The sequence below is a fragment of the Corapipo altera genome, unplaced genomic scaffold, assembly GCF_003945725.1.
Source record: "Corapipo altera isolate COAL_440 unplaced genomic scaffold, ASM394572v1 0, whole genome shotgun sequence".
NCBI classification, from domain to species: Eukaryota; Metazoa; Chordata; class Aves; order Passeriformes; family Pipridae; genus Corapipo; species Corapipo altera.
Genome location: NW_020884872.1, coordinates 50,097,398 through 50,112,929, shown reverse-complemented (window position 1 = coordinate 50,112,929; position 15,532 = coordinate 50,097,398). Strand labels below are relative to the sequence as shown.

The following is a 15,532-nucleotide window of genomic DNA, read 5'->3' as shown; positions in this document are numbered from 1 at the left end:
CCACCTTCCCCCACTTTGGGGGCACTTGAAACATTGAGACTGCAGTGGCTTTGCCAATAACAGAAAGAAATGAAACATTCCTCACAAAACTAAAGTATCTCTACAGCCCAGATCAAATACTAGCTTGTTGTCCCAAGCGCTGGGTCTGCAGTCTTGTTTGGTGCTGTTTTAGACTGCACTAAATCAAAACACATTCCATAAAGTCTCTTCTGGAAATATATATACAGGCAGGATTTCACCACAGACTTTGATACTACCAGACCTTTGTTCCAGAATTTTTGTTCAGAATTGCACAATGTTATCTATCTTCACATTAGGCAGTTCGAATCCACATACTGCAACTTTTACCAAAACCAGACCTCTCTCTGACTGACCCATAGGAAATCACTTGCCTTCTGTGGAAGCTAATACTTGGCACTAAGACTTCCTTACATTTTTTTGACTGATAGGCCTGCATATCTCATGACACCTGAAATGGCTGGCTTCTCATTGAAAACCCAGTGCTTGAAAATCATTAAAATCCCCTTAATTTTCATTTATACTATATTTCTAACAAAGAAAGGCATGCCTAGATACCTGGAAAAGCAGAATAAGTGCTTACAATAAGCGGATACTCCCCTGTGTAGCTGCAGCTGACAGCTACATGAGCATGTAGTCTTAAAATTAGAGATAGTTCGCTAATTAGGAGAAAAATATTTGGAATTCTGTGATACTGCTATGGGTGGAAACTAGCTAGTGCTGCTACTATTAAATACACTGGTCTTAAAAAAAACCCAAAACTTTTTCATATAGCTTCTTTAAAATGTATCTTGAATGTGTTGTATGTCATGTATTTTTATTCTGTTACAAAAATGCAGACTACTGCTTGGAGTCTTTTGCATTTGGAAACGTGTTCAGTCTTTTCCTGTTTAACAGTCTCAGAGGTTTACTTTAAAAATGGAAACAGATACAAAGTTAAGTAATCTTTTTGACTGCAGATGTCTCTCACATTCCCTGTACATTACACAGACAGACTTGTTTCCTGAATTTGGGACTCACAGGACCACCAGGCTGTACCCAAAGTCTTCTTCGATGCTGAACAGAACCTTTCAATTGTCTGCAAGCTGAAATGACAGAGACACGAAAAGTTCTCTTTTTGGCAGCTTTTTGTGGGAGTTCTAGTCTGACAGACTCCTGTTTGAAAACGGCACGTAGTACATAACTAGTGAAGCTACCAATTTTTGAAGCTTGCTGAAACTTACGCATGAGCTCAGTTCTCCAAGTAGCTCATCAAAGACATTAACAGAAACTACACTATTGGACTCGAATGTTTCATTTCAAGGGGAAGGGAAGTGGTTGATGTGTTAGCTCTGTGACTAAGTCCCTTTCTAAGACCAGTACTTCAACTTAAAGACATGCCATCAGTATCCTCATGCAAAACCAGTCTGTACTGAAGCACCCTACATTGCATTAGATACACAAAAGGAATAGACATAAAATGTTTGCCACTAAAATAAACTTGCCATTCCACTGTCACTGGAGTAAGGACTGACCATTTATAATAAGATAATGAAATACTTACTGGCTTAACTAGTGAAAAGGATATTGGGTGATACTCATTTGACTAATTCTATAGACAGGAGATAATATCACATTTTTTGAGTCACTGTAAAAAGTAAATGCTTGGATGTCAAAACAAGACAGAATTAAAATAGGAATAGCTAAATGGATAGAAGTGAGTAAAATCAATAAAGCAAACAAAATTATTTTCCCACCAAATATTCATTGTGAATCAATACTAATTATTGAAATGCCAGTCATTAAGCTAAAAGACTACATATTTTTGTGCCTTTCCATGAGTCTGTCACTAAACAACATCTGAGTCAAGGACAAATCCAGTAGTGAAAAGGAATTTCCCTTAAATTTTCCTGCAAGGAAAAGCTCTTCAGCAGTACATAAGAACCTGGCGCCGGACATACTTGTTTTTCAGGTAAGCAGAAGATCACTTTATAAGTGAAAAACAGCTCTCCACTCATTACCCCACAGAAGCCAGAACAGAAAAATGCACAGATAAGGGTGACTAAATTTAGGTAACTGTATGTGGATGTCTCCCTGCGAATTAAATATCTGAGTTCCCATTATAATCAATGGAGATTTAGAGTTTTATTGCACATAAATAGGTAGCTAGGGCATTTGAGGTGCCAAGGCTATCCCACTTGGCCTCTGGCAGATATTTCAAGCAGACATGAATGTCCTGTACAAACTGATGTCCATAATATGCATGTGAAAATAGCAACTTCTGTTTGGAAAAATTAACCAAATCTCAGGCCTCTATCAAGCGCAGCAGGAGCTTAGACATCTCACTCACATGTGGACATCTACAACCTGAGACTTAACCCACCTTGCAAGATACTTCAATGCCTGCAATATAGAGATCAGTGCCACCTTACAGGAAGGACGTGATTACCTAAATGGGGGCACCTAGCAGCATTTGTGAAGCTTATCCATAACACCTCTGCAGCACTGGTAGTTGGGACAAAAGGCTTACATGAGGCATGCAGTTTTCTGGAGAAAAATCCAGAGGTCAGGCAAGATATCCTACTGCAGGATATCCTATGATGCATAAATACAGCAAAGGAATCCCATCAGAGCTGTTTACTTTGTATGAATTCCTTTCTGCATTGTCTGGTAGTGGCTGAACTACTTGTTTCCTAGATTAAGTACCTATAGCAGGTGGCTGAATAAAATTTTGAGGAATACATGCACCTGTGTTCCTAAATTAGTGATGATGGCTCGTATCCTTCTCTGATGCTGCTTCAGAATGATGCCAATAAATGTATCATCTATATGTCTGGCACAGTTTTAGTCCTTGCTAAGTTAAACTGATATGCTGCCCCTTCCCTCTATCCTTTCCATACTGAAAAAGCAAAGCAGCTAATTCACTGCAAAATTTCCCAACGTAGAAAGCCCCCAGTTACGCTTGCACAAGATTTTTTTTTAAATTAGTTTCTGCTGTCTGTAACAGGAACAGAAATCAAGTTTTGCAGCTTATGGGAATTCACTAAAATAATGTTGTCACTGATGTCAGCATATGAAACAGCATAACATTTTCCACTCAAAAATTACATGTCATATGAAAATGACCTACCTTTGACCTTCCTGTGTGGGAGAGATAATCTAAATGTCACATCTGTCCAAAATTGAAGGACAGTTTGAAGCCTTATGTATATACTTTGTCTACACATGGCTGTCATGATAGCCTGAAACAAATGTAATGAATTTAGTTGGTTAAGGGAGCAAGTAACTTCAAAGAAAATTTGCAGCATAGCTGACTCTGAGAGGCAAGGTATAACAGTAATTTCCGTACTCATAGTTGAGAATTCCAGAATCACTATCCTCCAGTATTGAAAAATTTTTATGAAAAGATAAAGTGTGAGAGAGCTTTCAGAGCCAATTGCACATTTAGGTATTGGTCCTAACAGCTGTGTGTATGAAAATTATCTCTGGACACTTAGCAACACTGCATTTGTTTTTCAGCACAGCTTTCCTGTTCTCATCTTTCTCCTCTGGAATATTCTGATGGTTTCAGAATAGCAAGTGTGACCTTTTGCTTAGCCATATGAGGTAAGACCAATATTTTTCAAAAGTTTTCGTCCTCATTTACATAAGTCTTCTCTGGGCTTGTATGTCATGCTAGTGACTAAAATCGTTAATCATTTAGTCACACATTGCAGATATTAAGAATAAATTGGTGACAGAAAGTAAGGCTGAAAAGGAACTTTTCTCTCTTCCCAGCCATGTGGGGAGAAATTCATCTTTAAGCATCCTAACCCTAAGAACTGAAAGATCCAATAGGATCAAGAGGACATATTCCTTCTGTGCGATTCCTGATCACAGACACATGTATTTAGTTTTACTTTGTCTTTGGCTTCTGTCCAGCAAAAATAACAGCAGTAAAACATAGAGAATATGATTGCTCTAGTATCTTCTGTTTCTGAAAAAAATTAAACTGTGAGGGCCTAGTCATGAAATTACAATAGAAAAATTATCATATTTTCATGCATGTAGCCCAAAGGTTCTTCTGTTAAAAAAGGAAATAGTATTGTAAGTACTAAGTGCATGATAGCCACACTCTGATATGATGGATACTTACTAAATGGAAGTCTTTTCCTAGCCCTAAGAACAACAGAATCCATGAACCCAGAATAAGCTGAAATATTTTTATTTCCACCTCTAAGTTTCTCAAGTAAAAGGACACTTGTTTTCCTTGGGACCGGAACCAGTAACAAGAACTTTCTCCTCCCCGACATACAATACAGTTCACTCCTCTACAGTGGCAAATCACCTGTTGACATGACTAATTCCTTTATACAGAAGGAATGGCATTTTTTAATCAGTGGGATTGTCTATGAGTGGAATATACCAACACCAGGTACACCAGAAAGAGAGAGACAAGCACGGCACTGTCCAGGAACTGTTCTGGGAGAGCACTGCGTGGAGACAGGCACATGCCAGCTGTCCCCACCTGGGTGAGTAGCAGCAGTTCACCTGCCCATCAAACCAGTGAAATCTATTCCTATACTCTCTTCTCCATAAAACCCTTCTCACACACCCAAACACTACTGGGGAGCCACTTTGTAACTAAGACTAATGGCTGAGGTGCATTAATCTCCATAGGAGGCCTTTGAAGAACGTCTCTCTGTCCCTAAAGCAGGCACTCGTAGCAAACAGCTTCACCAGGCACTGAAAACCCAAGTGGAAATTCGTAACACCATCCTGTAATACCAGTTTGTCTCTCTGCAACCTCTGTTGAGAGAGTGGCTTTCACACTGTTCTTCGTACCTTGAACACGGTCGCAAACCACAGAATCTGAGATTTAGAGTAGCTTCCTTCAGCTGGCCAACTTTAAGAGGGATATACTGGCTGTACTGCCAGAATGACTAGAAAACTCCTGGGATTTTTGTGTTATGGATCAGGCCACTGATGGATTATTTTCTGCTTCCTTTAATTTAACAATAAAAGCAACAAATTTTCTTATCTCCTTCCTTTTTAAATACTTTATGGAAACACTTCAGTGGCAAAAAAAGATTGTTTTCCCACATCTTACATCTCTGTCAATGCTACATTTCAGTCATCTAAAGCAGGATAACAATTCTTATTTTTAAAACTTTTCTGTGTAATGGAAAGATCGACTGGAGAAAAATTAACATTTAATCCCCAAAAGCAGAGTTCCTGACTGGATTTGAGAATCTGGCAATCAGTACTTATCCCTGATAACAATAAGTTCAATATTTTTTCTTTTTCACAATCATTGCATACTAGATACAACTTCATCAGTGCAGTACATGACTTTGTCTTTACAATGTTCACATTTGCATCACCTAGGTCTTTTTTTTTTACTGGTTTGTAAACTTACTGCCAATGCAGCTGGATTAAATTCTATGATATAGTGAAGGTTGCCTAAACCTAACCAAGGACTCCACATTTATGGTTAGCTCAAGTACTTTACATGCAACTTTACTGAGTCTCTCCTTAACTCTACAATAGAGCTTCTGGCTCATGTTATCTTTTCCTTTGGTACTTTATTTGTACTACATGTTTTCTCCAGATGAATATTTCCTGTAAGGAAGGATGCCCCTGCACATAAATTAGCTGCCTTCTATCTCAGCTTTCTTCGTAGACTAAGGAAGGCAAAACAGTAGGGGATAGAGGAACATTTCTGTAGCAACATTTTTATTTGGCTTTGGATCTGCTGTAGCATCATCTAGAGGAGTAGTCAACCTTTCCTCCAGTCTTGACATCTTTGTGAGCTGAAGATATAAATTGCTTCACTGGTTTGAGAACTTCAAGAATGGGGAAAAAAGTTGTACCAAGTATAAAGAAAGAATATAGCTAGAGCTGGTGTGAAGGAATTAATTCAACTTCTGCAAGGTGGATAATAACCGTATATACAGAAACTGTAGTTTCAGAAAATTGATTCATCTCATTATTTTATTAAACCTTATCCAGGTCCATTATAACCTTGTCTCAAGTGAAATCCTTGTAACCCGCAACATGTCATGCTAATAAATGAGATTTTAAATAGGTAACTATTAGCATGTTTTCAAAGAGAAGTGGACAGGCTCTATTTTGGCTGTTCTGTGACTACATCTCTGAGGGTAGGGAAGATAGTATGTTAAAATCAGCAGTGCACATCTTTTACACATACCATCTCCTTTCGTTCAGGCATACACACAGTTGCTGCTGAAGGAGATGAATTAACTCTTAGAATAGATGAGAACAGAACCATATGGCCCTGAGCTTACTACAGTCACAGTAGATTCATTATGTCATATGTAGCAAGTTCAGTACCCTGGCAATATCATGTTATTTCCTTCATCTACTGCCACATTTCGTTGCTGAGATCCCTGGCTGTTGGCAGTATTGGATCACTGAGTTCTGTCCTGCTCCTACAGTGCTAATTCCCAGGCCCTTCATTTTGTATCCAAACATATTTTTTTTCTGATAAATTAACTTCACTAAATCAATTCTTTTAGTTGCTTACTCAAACTTCCAGAAGTCTTCACAACTGTCAGTGTTAAAGTCAGTTTTACCAAACAAGTGGTTGGAAAAGATGCCACCTTTATCAGGTGACAGCATTGAAGTCAATAATAGCATGCATAGATAAACTCCATCACAGTTGAAAGTAATGAAAATGGACACAATTAGAGTGGCTTGTGTAAATACTTAGCTGAGGAGAAAAGCACCATCAAGCAAGCTTACAAAATCAAGCTGACAGGAAGCATATGCACACAAATTCATGTAGTTCAATGTAAGACACTGTAAAGTGAGAGTGTATATTTATGAGCCCATAGGATCTCTCGTAAAACTACCTTAGTCCCAAAAACAGTGGGCCCTTTTATTTTGACAGCAGGGTCAGGCCCCTGGAGAACATTAAGGATTAGAAACAGATTAAAGTACTCCTTCTTCTCCCATCAAGATACCCAACCTACCAGAGAAACATGGTATGGGATAGGAAGGTTCTGCCATTGAAAGAGATTCTGTGATACTCAGTCAAAATACTGATACCACTGCCAAATAGAGTGGCTCTGATGGTTTCATAAAGAACCACCTCTATTTAAACAGTAAGATAAGGATTGTCCCAGTTTCCATCCTACTATTGAAATCATGTTGCAACTCCCCGAGCTGAAGTTTCTCACAGAAATCATTAAAAATCTGCATTTAAAATGCTATCTGCATTGTTTCAGAGAAGACATTTACTGCATGTCATGGTAGAGTTGTGCGCTTGAAGATAATTTACCCTTGAGAAAAGTAAGGTTTTTAAATTTTAAAATTGAATTTTAAAATTAGAAGTTCCTTTCAGGCATGTTGTCTTTCCTTGTAAACATGCTAGACCACTTAAGAAACTCACTAACTGCCCAACTGTATTTTTCTGAGGCATTTAAGTTAAAAGTTCTATAGAGCAATGACATGATGTTTGTGTATTTTACTATGTACAACATCTTTTCAATAAACAGCACCTTAATTCACCTTGTAGAATCAAGCAATATAGTGATTTAAATAATAGATGGTAACAGCACAAGCCAGGAAAGTAAACAGTAAATAAATAAGTGAAAGAACTACTAACAGTCTGAGTGAGAAGGATTGAATCTCAATCTTTTCTCTTTAAGCCCTTGTAATTAAGAGTAAATACTCCTGAAGGAATACGTATAACTTCATAGAATTGCTGCATTTCTCATCATTAATGAGATATCGTAGTGATGAGATGGCCTTCTTAGTAGGAGGTTTCCAAAAATGTGAAGGGGAATGGGAGACAGCACATGAAGGAATGACATCCAGTGGATCGGAAAATCCCCTTAAAATATCTAAAGGATGGTTTCCTCACACTGCCTAGTGTGATTAAAGATAGCAACTGCAGGTGTAGTGCCTGCAGTTGCATTCAGAACACTCGAGAAGCCAGGTCCTCGGGGCCAAGTGTTAAGTGAAGACATGAGGGTTTTCTGGCATCTTGTTGTTCGTAGCTGACAACTGTGCCCTGTCAACCTAAAAGAACCATAGGAAAACCTCTAGATATCCATGCTATAACTACCACCTCCACTGTGAAAGTCAAAAGATCAAACCCAGTCCCTGATGTGAGGCTTTAAACTGAAGAGAATGGAGCTTTAAATTAAAAGAGATTGAATTTCTCTAAACTCCAGCAGATTACAGACCAGCAAATGTAGCATTCAGCAGATCTAAGGGTGGCTCTTTCAGAGCTGTTGCTGTTAACATAAGGTAAACTGTTGATGCTATGTAGAACTGATACTCCTGCTCTTTCACATCTCCTTACAGGAGGAAACCTAAAACACAGTGAAAGTAATCCTACTTTTACACCAAGAACTTTGACCTACAAACTTACGGAATTAATTAAATGAAAATCTGACTTAAGATAACCTTGAGAGCTTGAAATCATGCTGAAATATGGTTTAAATTTAGGTGATCTACTAAGACTATAATTTTAAATTTCAGATATGCTTGTTTCTATAACTATCATCCATAACAGTGTGGCTGTAACTCAAAGTGTCATGCATTTATTAGAAGACAAACAGAAATGTACTCAATATAATTGTCAGGCAAAATGTTTCCCCTGCTACTTCAACTATGTCATTAACAATAGGAGAATTGCAACTGATCTGAACTAGATAGAAATATACAGTGCTTAAAAATTAATGAAAAAGCACATAAAATTTTTCATTGAAGAATTTTGTTAGACTTCTACTTGCTATTGAAGGTCAATTTCCTTTCTTTTTTTAAATTTACAGAAAGAAAACTGTAGCTGTCCAAAGGACAAAAGCAGAGAGCCGTATTTTCAGATCCATCTCATTATACAATGTTTGAATGCAGCTCATTCAAACAGCTCATATACAATGTTTGAAGCAGATCCTGCTGTTACAGCTATCACCTAAAAAAAAACCTCTTCACCTGCTTTATTGGATTCTTTAGGGTAAAAGTAATGAGTTAAAGATAGTTGGAGCTGGATTGGTAGCTGTAAGTTTGGTAGTGCATGCAGGAGACTGTTAGATCTTTAAAGGCTTTACTTTTTTTTTTCCTGATTTTTTATCTGCTTTTGTTAGTTTTGATGTCACTCAGCTGGTTTCTCCGTTCTCCCAAGATAGATGAGGGATTCTTGTTTCTCTTCTGAAAAAAAGACCTTGTGTCCTGTAGTATGTTCTGGGCTGTATCCCACCAGATGACACTATGGGCATGCTCCACACTCCTTTTGAAACATCTGCACTCTTAAAAAGACCGTAAAAGTTTAGGATATATGAATCTACTGACAAGGTAAGTCTTATTTGTTAGCATATGAAGAAAAAACTTCAGACATGACAAAGACTAATTTCACCTGCTAGACCTAACTATGACAAACTGGAAATGCATCTTAGAAAGGAGTTGAGGTTAGAAGGGGGTTCTATGACGCAGTTGAGAGACTCATTTTTGCTGTTGCATTACTCTTCCACCTTCCTGTTACTCCAGAGCTGTATTCCCGTAAGGGATGAAAGCAACAGTGAGAGGAAAGAAATTTAGGTTAACACAGAAGATAGAGGTCAGATGCAGAATCCTCTCCTTAACTAGACAGGGATTGAATCCTCACACTGCTCTTACTATGCATAAATTCTGCACAGTTTCTCAGTATATTCATCTCCTTTTAGAATTTTGTAGGCTATTGCTACATTTGAGAGAGACTCTGAATCTTGGAATCTGCTCGAAAGACTAGGAGCAAGAGTGCTTCCACCTTGCACAGTAGAAATCCTCATTGTTGTCTGATGACAAAAAATTTTAACTCAACTTCAGCTAATCAGCAGAGATTTGGAACACCTCTGTGAGTAGTACGTTAACCTCAGTGACTTCAGTCCAATCTGGCTAATAACTAACTGGGATGAATACAGATTTCAATTTGTTTCTTAGTGAAAGCTAAAATATTGGCACTTAGTTCAGACTTTGATATCTGGAGGAGAAAAGTGAAAACTAGACTTTACAAAGAACTAAGAAAATATACTCAGGTCCAGATTTATCAAATTACTTAAGGACCTATTCTTTGTTAACACTGAAAACTGAGGTAACTTTGCCTATGATTTCTAGGCAACAATAAACTCAGAGGAGGACTAAATGCTGCAGATCCACACAGCATCCCTGATGCCCAGAAAACAAATGGCCACAGTCCCAAAGCACAGCAGATATGCAGTAGCTTCAATTTATTTGGGAGATGCTGGCCCTGCTTCACATGCTGTGCAATCAGTCTGCACTTTTAAGTATAAATAACACATCTTCTATACACGGTGTTGCGGAGGTGCTTCCCACATGCACAGTGAATTTCTTAAGATCCAAATCCACGTCCTTTTCCCAGTCTGAGAGCAACTGCTGCCGTGACTAAAACATCTCAGAAGAGCCTCTGAGAGATGTCACTATGGGATATCCTGGCAAGGACATTCCCACCTTCTGGTAAACCTGTAATATTGCACAGTGAGGAAGAAAAAACTCCAAGGTGCTACAAAGAGAGAAGTAGAAACTTCACGTAGAGTTTAGGCCACAGACTTGGACAAGGGCAACTAAGATCAAAGTTCAACTCCCTCTAAGCTTCAAACATGTGACGTTACGCTCTCAGTGGATGAAGACAAGAAGTGTCTGGGAGCTGGAAGGAGAGCTCTGTGTCTTTCACTGTCTGAACCAGGGCTCTAATCCTAGGCTATTATGCCAAAGACACTCATCATCACTACACAAATACTGTTCCTCGTAGACTGCCTGAGAAAAACAGATGCCTAAAATAGGTAGGCGACATTTTCCCTCTGAGCATATCAGAGAGATCCTTCTCATTCTCTTGACTAGGTAGGGTGCTTGTTTTCAGAGGCTCTTAGGTGAAACAGTGCTCCCATTTGCTTCACATCACGTGGCTGAGCAGGTAGACTGGATTGCAGGTATATTTTCAAACCCTTTTTTTGTAGTGTTATGCCCCAATATAATTTCCTTTTTACAGGACTTTCTCATATGAGATCTTAAAGCAGCATAACTGAAGCAGGTCGTAGATCTAAAAAAGAATCTACACATGTAAATAACAAATATAGAAATAGTAAATATTGAAAAAAACCCCTGCTTATGCAAATTAAGCCATTTGACAATATTTTTAAATTTATTTTAACCTGCTCTCACATATCAAATATTCTGTCCTATCCAAATGATATTTCACACCATATGGTATGACGGATGCAGAGTCTCCTGATGTAATCTAAATGACAAAATAACTTTCTCTCTTCAATGCCTTGTATGTGATAAGTTAAAATGCAACTCTAAAGCATCTACAAGAGAGGGAGATGTTATTTTTTGTCTTACTGATTGAAGGACCTACGACTAACATTTAGTTAATATTTACGTAGTTCTTTGATGCTCTGAAGCGCTAAGTGAGACACTGCAGTGTTTCTATGAGGCCTTTTTGTACAGATTCAGCTAAACTATCGTCCCTATCTAAAAGCTTGTAAATACCTTCATTTGTATGGTAACACTATCTTTAACTTCTATTTGGCCAGCACAGAAAGTTTGGGAAGTTTGCTATGTCACATGAATATTGAAACAAACTTGAATCCATAACAGTGCCGATTCTTTCCTTCTAAAGAATCAGCACACTCTTATTTCTTGATAACTAAGAATGACTAGAGCTGTGCTTTTCTCATTGATTTTATTTGCAATCACTTCTTAATCCCTTTCATTGCTGCTGTTCTTGTTTAACAGAATAGTGACTGTGGTATTAATCCTTGACACTTTAGGTTCCAGCTAGCAATATCTTTAGTAGCCTCGAGTTCTGCATTTGAGGTAATAAAACCTTAGCAACATGAGACTTCTGGCATGAACTTCAGATACATTTTCTATTCCTGAAGAAAAAAATTATTATTTGAATTCACATTAGCATTTTGAAGTTTTAAAATAGTGTTTACAAGGTATCAGTAAGTAACTACATGTACTCATTTTTCAGATTTTCTCAAGGGCTCTTAGACCATGAAACAAGTTACATTAACTCCAGTCTTAATTCTTTTCTGGGAAAACTTATGACTGCAATGGAATTTTCAGTATTTTGGCTATCCATTAGAAATCAAACTGAGATGATAAATGATAAAGATGTCTCCCCCTGAAGAATCACTTATGTGTAAATTCTCCATGCAATGTTTTCGAAGGTTCATAGGAAGAGGCAAAAAATCAATTTTCTGATCTGTAGAGCTCTCCAGTATCTGAAATATGTTTCATGGACCCTCCTGTAACCCTTCCTACAAGCAACAGGAGAACGGAAAACTTCTGGAAGGAGGCTTCTCTGTTCTAGTACTTACTTATCACTTCATGATCAGTCAAACTGTTGGACACTGAAGTTTGGCACCACTTTGGAATCTTAGCCTCCCCCTTTCATAACCCGTGGAAGGTATTGCATGAAGGGAGATCCAGTAGGGGATTAAACAGATTTGATACTTAAGGAGTAAAATATGGGAGATAATTGCTAGTGCCTTGTGGATTCTACATCTATGTATTTTTTTTGAAGCCCACCATTTGCTGTAACATTGAGCGCCACTGTCTCAGCTTTCATTCTAACAGAATTGAGAGGGAAATCTTCAAAAACAGTAATGAAAGTGACAAAGTTGACCAGACACTTTTGGGGTTTTAGTGCATTTGAATCTTAGGGTTGATAGAAGTTCTGACAAAATATTTTTCTTCTGGTTTAAAGAATTCACATTGTTTTCCCACGTGGTTTTGCACCTGTATAGTAATGCATGTTCTCATTCAACAGCCTTGCTTTTAGTGAGGACTGTATCCTTTGTCTTCTCAGAACATACCTGTAAGACCTACAGATAGCGAGAGTCCTCTGCTTTTGACTTAAATCCAGCTGAACAGTGAGTTCATGTTCAGAAGTTAAGGACAACCAGACAGTGATCTGGTAAGTCTGATTCTTTAGGAATCATGTTAAGAATATTAGTATTGTTTAAAGTTGCACAAAAAAACTTGAACATATGAATACTATCAACCAATTAAAGTGTTTCTATGAGCCAGCAGAAAGCTCAAACCAATAGTTAGGAACTTTGTTTCCCTACCAGTTGTGTTAGCAGGAAAAAAAAATAGAACTTTTTCCCATACAAATTTCAGTTAAACTCTTCCTTCCTCTTCAGAGGACCTTACTGCGAAGAGTAAAATGTCTAACTCTCCTTTGATCCCTTCTGTAGAGCAGTTATGCATTCAGAGGAAAAAAAAATCTTTGGTCCTTTGAAAATAGAAATTGCTTGAAAAGTACAGCAAATTTAATCAAATAACTTATTGATTAATACAGAGAGGATGCTACTGACTGTGATATTTATTTGGTTCATGTTTAATCATTGAGATTTCAGGTGATTGCAAAATAAATTTTGAGCTCCTCTTTTACCTGAAGAGTACGCTAATTATTTACCATAAAAGCCAGTGGTTTAACTTGTATGATGGAAAAAAATTGACTTTCAGTGGACTTCATGATTAAGCATTAATAGTAGAGGCCTTCTTTCTAGCTAAAAATTAAGGAAACATATTACCACTTCTGGGAACATCCTGAAGACAGTTAATGTTTTATGTGTAGCGGGTGCTGATGTAGGTCATAAAATTTACATATGAAAAATATTAGATGTTTTGATATTTTTCAAATTTCTGCTTAGGTATGCAGCTATTCAACACTACATGCTCACCAGCAGAAGACAAATTTTGATCATCAGCCCCAGCTGATTTACTAGATTATGAAATTGTGCAGTATCACTTTATTCTCTGTAATACCTAAACCACTGAGTCTGGGTAGTATTCAATAATCATAGTATTAATTCATTTATTTATTATAGTGTCATTAATTCCATCAACACGACTGTGACATTCAAAGAAATGTCAATGACTTCACAATTCTGCAACAGATTACAAACTGCAGCCAGTAGTTGTAAATGTCAAATTTTCTGTTTCTGCAATATTTGTAGCAGGCTGAACTACAATTTAGAGCAGGGAAAAGCTAGCTTGTTTCTCACTTTTGGAAAGAAAGAAAAACATTGCTAGAAGCAACTAGACACTTGTGTGATAATCTTTAAAATGTCTTCAGAGTTACTAGCTTGTTTGAAATAGAGAAGAAATCTCTGGTTTGGAACTAAATATTTCATAATCAAGAAAGATTTCTTGGCTGTAACACAGTTGGACTGACTGCATTCAGTGCTTTTTGTCCCAACAATGCTGCTTTCATTTGGTCGAATAGGAATAACTATGCCAATTTTCCATTTGTTCTATATGGGTCAGAGAGTTGGATACCTATCTATTAAAATATTTGAGTGTAAAGACCTGTAAGAAGACTATAAAGGTGGTCTGCAGTTGTTCCCTCCTTTCTTCTGCAACAGTAATATTCAATAAAATTATTACTTGCTTAGAGATCCACATATCTGCCATAGCCTTTGCCTGTCTTTCCAGTCTCCAGTCAGGTACTGACTGGTATCTTCATGCCCATTAGGAACTGGGCCAGAAACAGCAATGAAACTCAGAAATGGAAAAAGAATTGACATTCTGCTCTTCCACATAGTTAAGCTTTGCTTAGAATACAAATAATGAAACGGAGGGAAAGAAAAAAGTTAACTGTTAGTAAAATAACCAAGGGAAAACCTTGAAGTGATACTTCTTAGAAATACTAGCAGGAACACCTGACTGTATGGCTAAAATGACAGATAGCTGTCATACTGTTTCAGTTTGTTATAGTTATCTTTAGATTTAACATGCTTCTTCCTTCTATCTTACATCGTACCAAGTTCATTTCTTCCCTAGAATTTTTCTGACCTTGAAGATACACCACTGTTTACATCAATGTCTTTTGATCCTGAACAGCATTTGTCAAGACAAACAAGCTAAGCTCCATCACTGACACAGCAGCTTGAACTTTTCAGATAACACAGGATTTCATTCACTCTGAAAAATGGGATTATTCCTAACATAGCTTTGCATCAAGCTAAAAATAAAAGAGCTCAAACACATTGGTTATTTTCTCTTTTTGACAGTACAATTGAGCAACAGGCTTATTAATTTTACAGATATGGATCTCTTGGGGCCAGACCACTGAAGACAAAAAAAACCCATCCTGTAATATCTTTGAATTTTGAGCTCTTGGGGAAGATACCAAACCTTTTTTTTTCCTCTGCAAAACGGGATATTAATACACACTTTCTGTTATCAATCAATAAAGCTTGTAGAGCTTTACATGTGTATGCAGCTGACATACTAATCAGGAAGATAATATCCAAAATACTAGGCTGAATCTGAGTGACTGTGAAAGAATGAAATAAATGAACTTTACATTTATGTGTCACTGTTTGTAGAAATTCAATAACAGCTGAAAGAAAGAGTTAAGGTTTGAAGCAATAGACATAGCTAGGATCAGAGCTGATCAATACGTGGAAGTTGTGGGGGGAAGATAACAACATTTGAACGCTGATTAAAAATGCGGGAGAGTCAGTTCATGTCCAGACTGCTTAGCAACTACCTATGATGGATGATGATG

At 37.5% G+C, this 15,532-nt stretch overlaps 1 long non-coding RNA gene across 1 annotated transcript; it reads left to right on the top strand.

Moving 5' to 3' along the window:
• The first annotated feature begins 9,279 nt into the window (after nt 1-9,279).
• LOC113957086 lies at nt 9,280-14,908 on the top strand. The gene is made up of 3 exons (XR_003531071.1): nt 9,280-9,300; nt 12,821-12,928; nt 14,803-14,908. It is a non-coding gene; the product is annotated as an uncharacterized LOC113957086 (long non-coding RNA).
• The last annotated feature ends 624 nt before the right edge of the window (nt 14,909-15,532 follow it).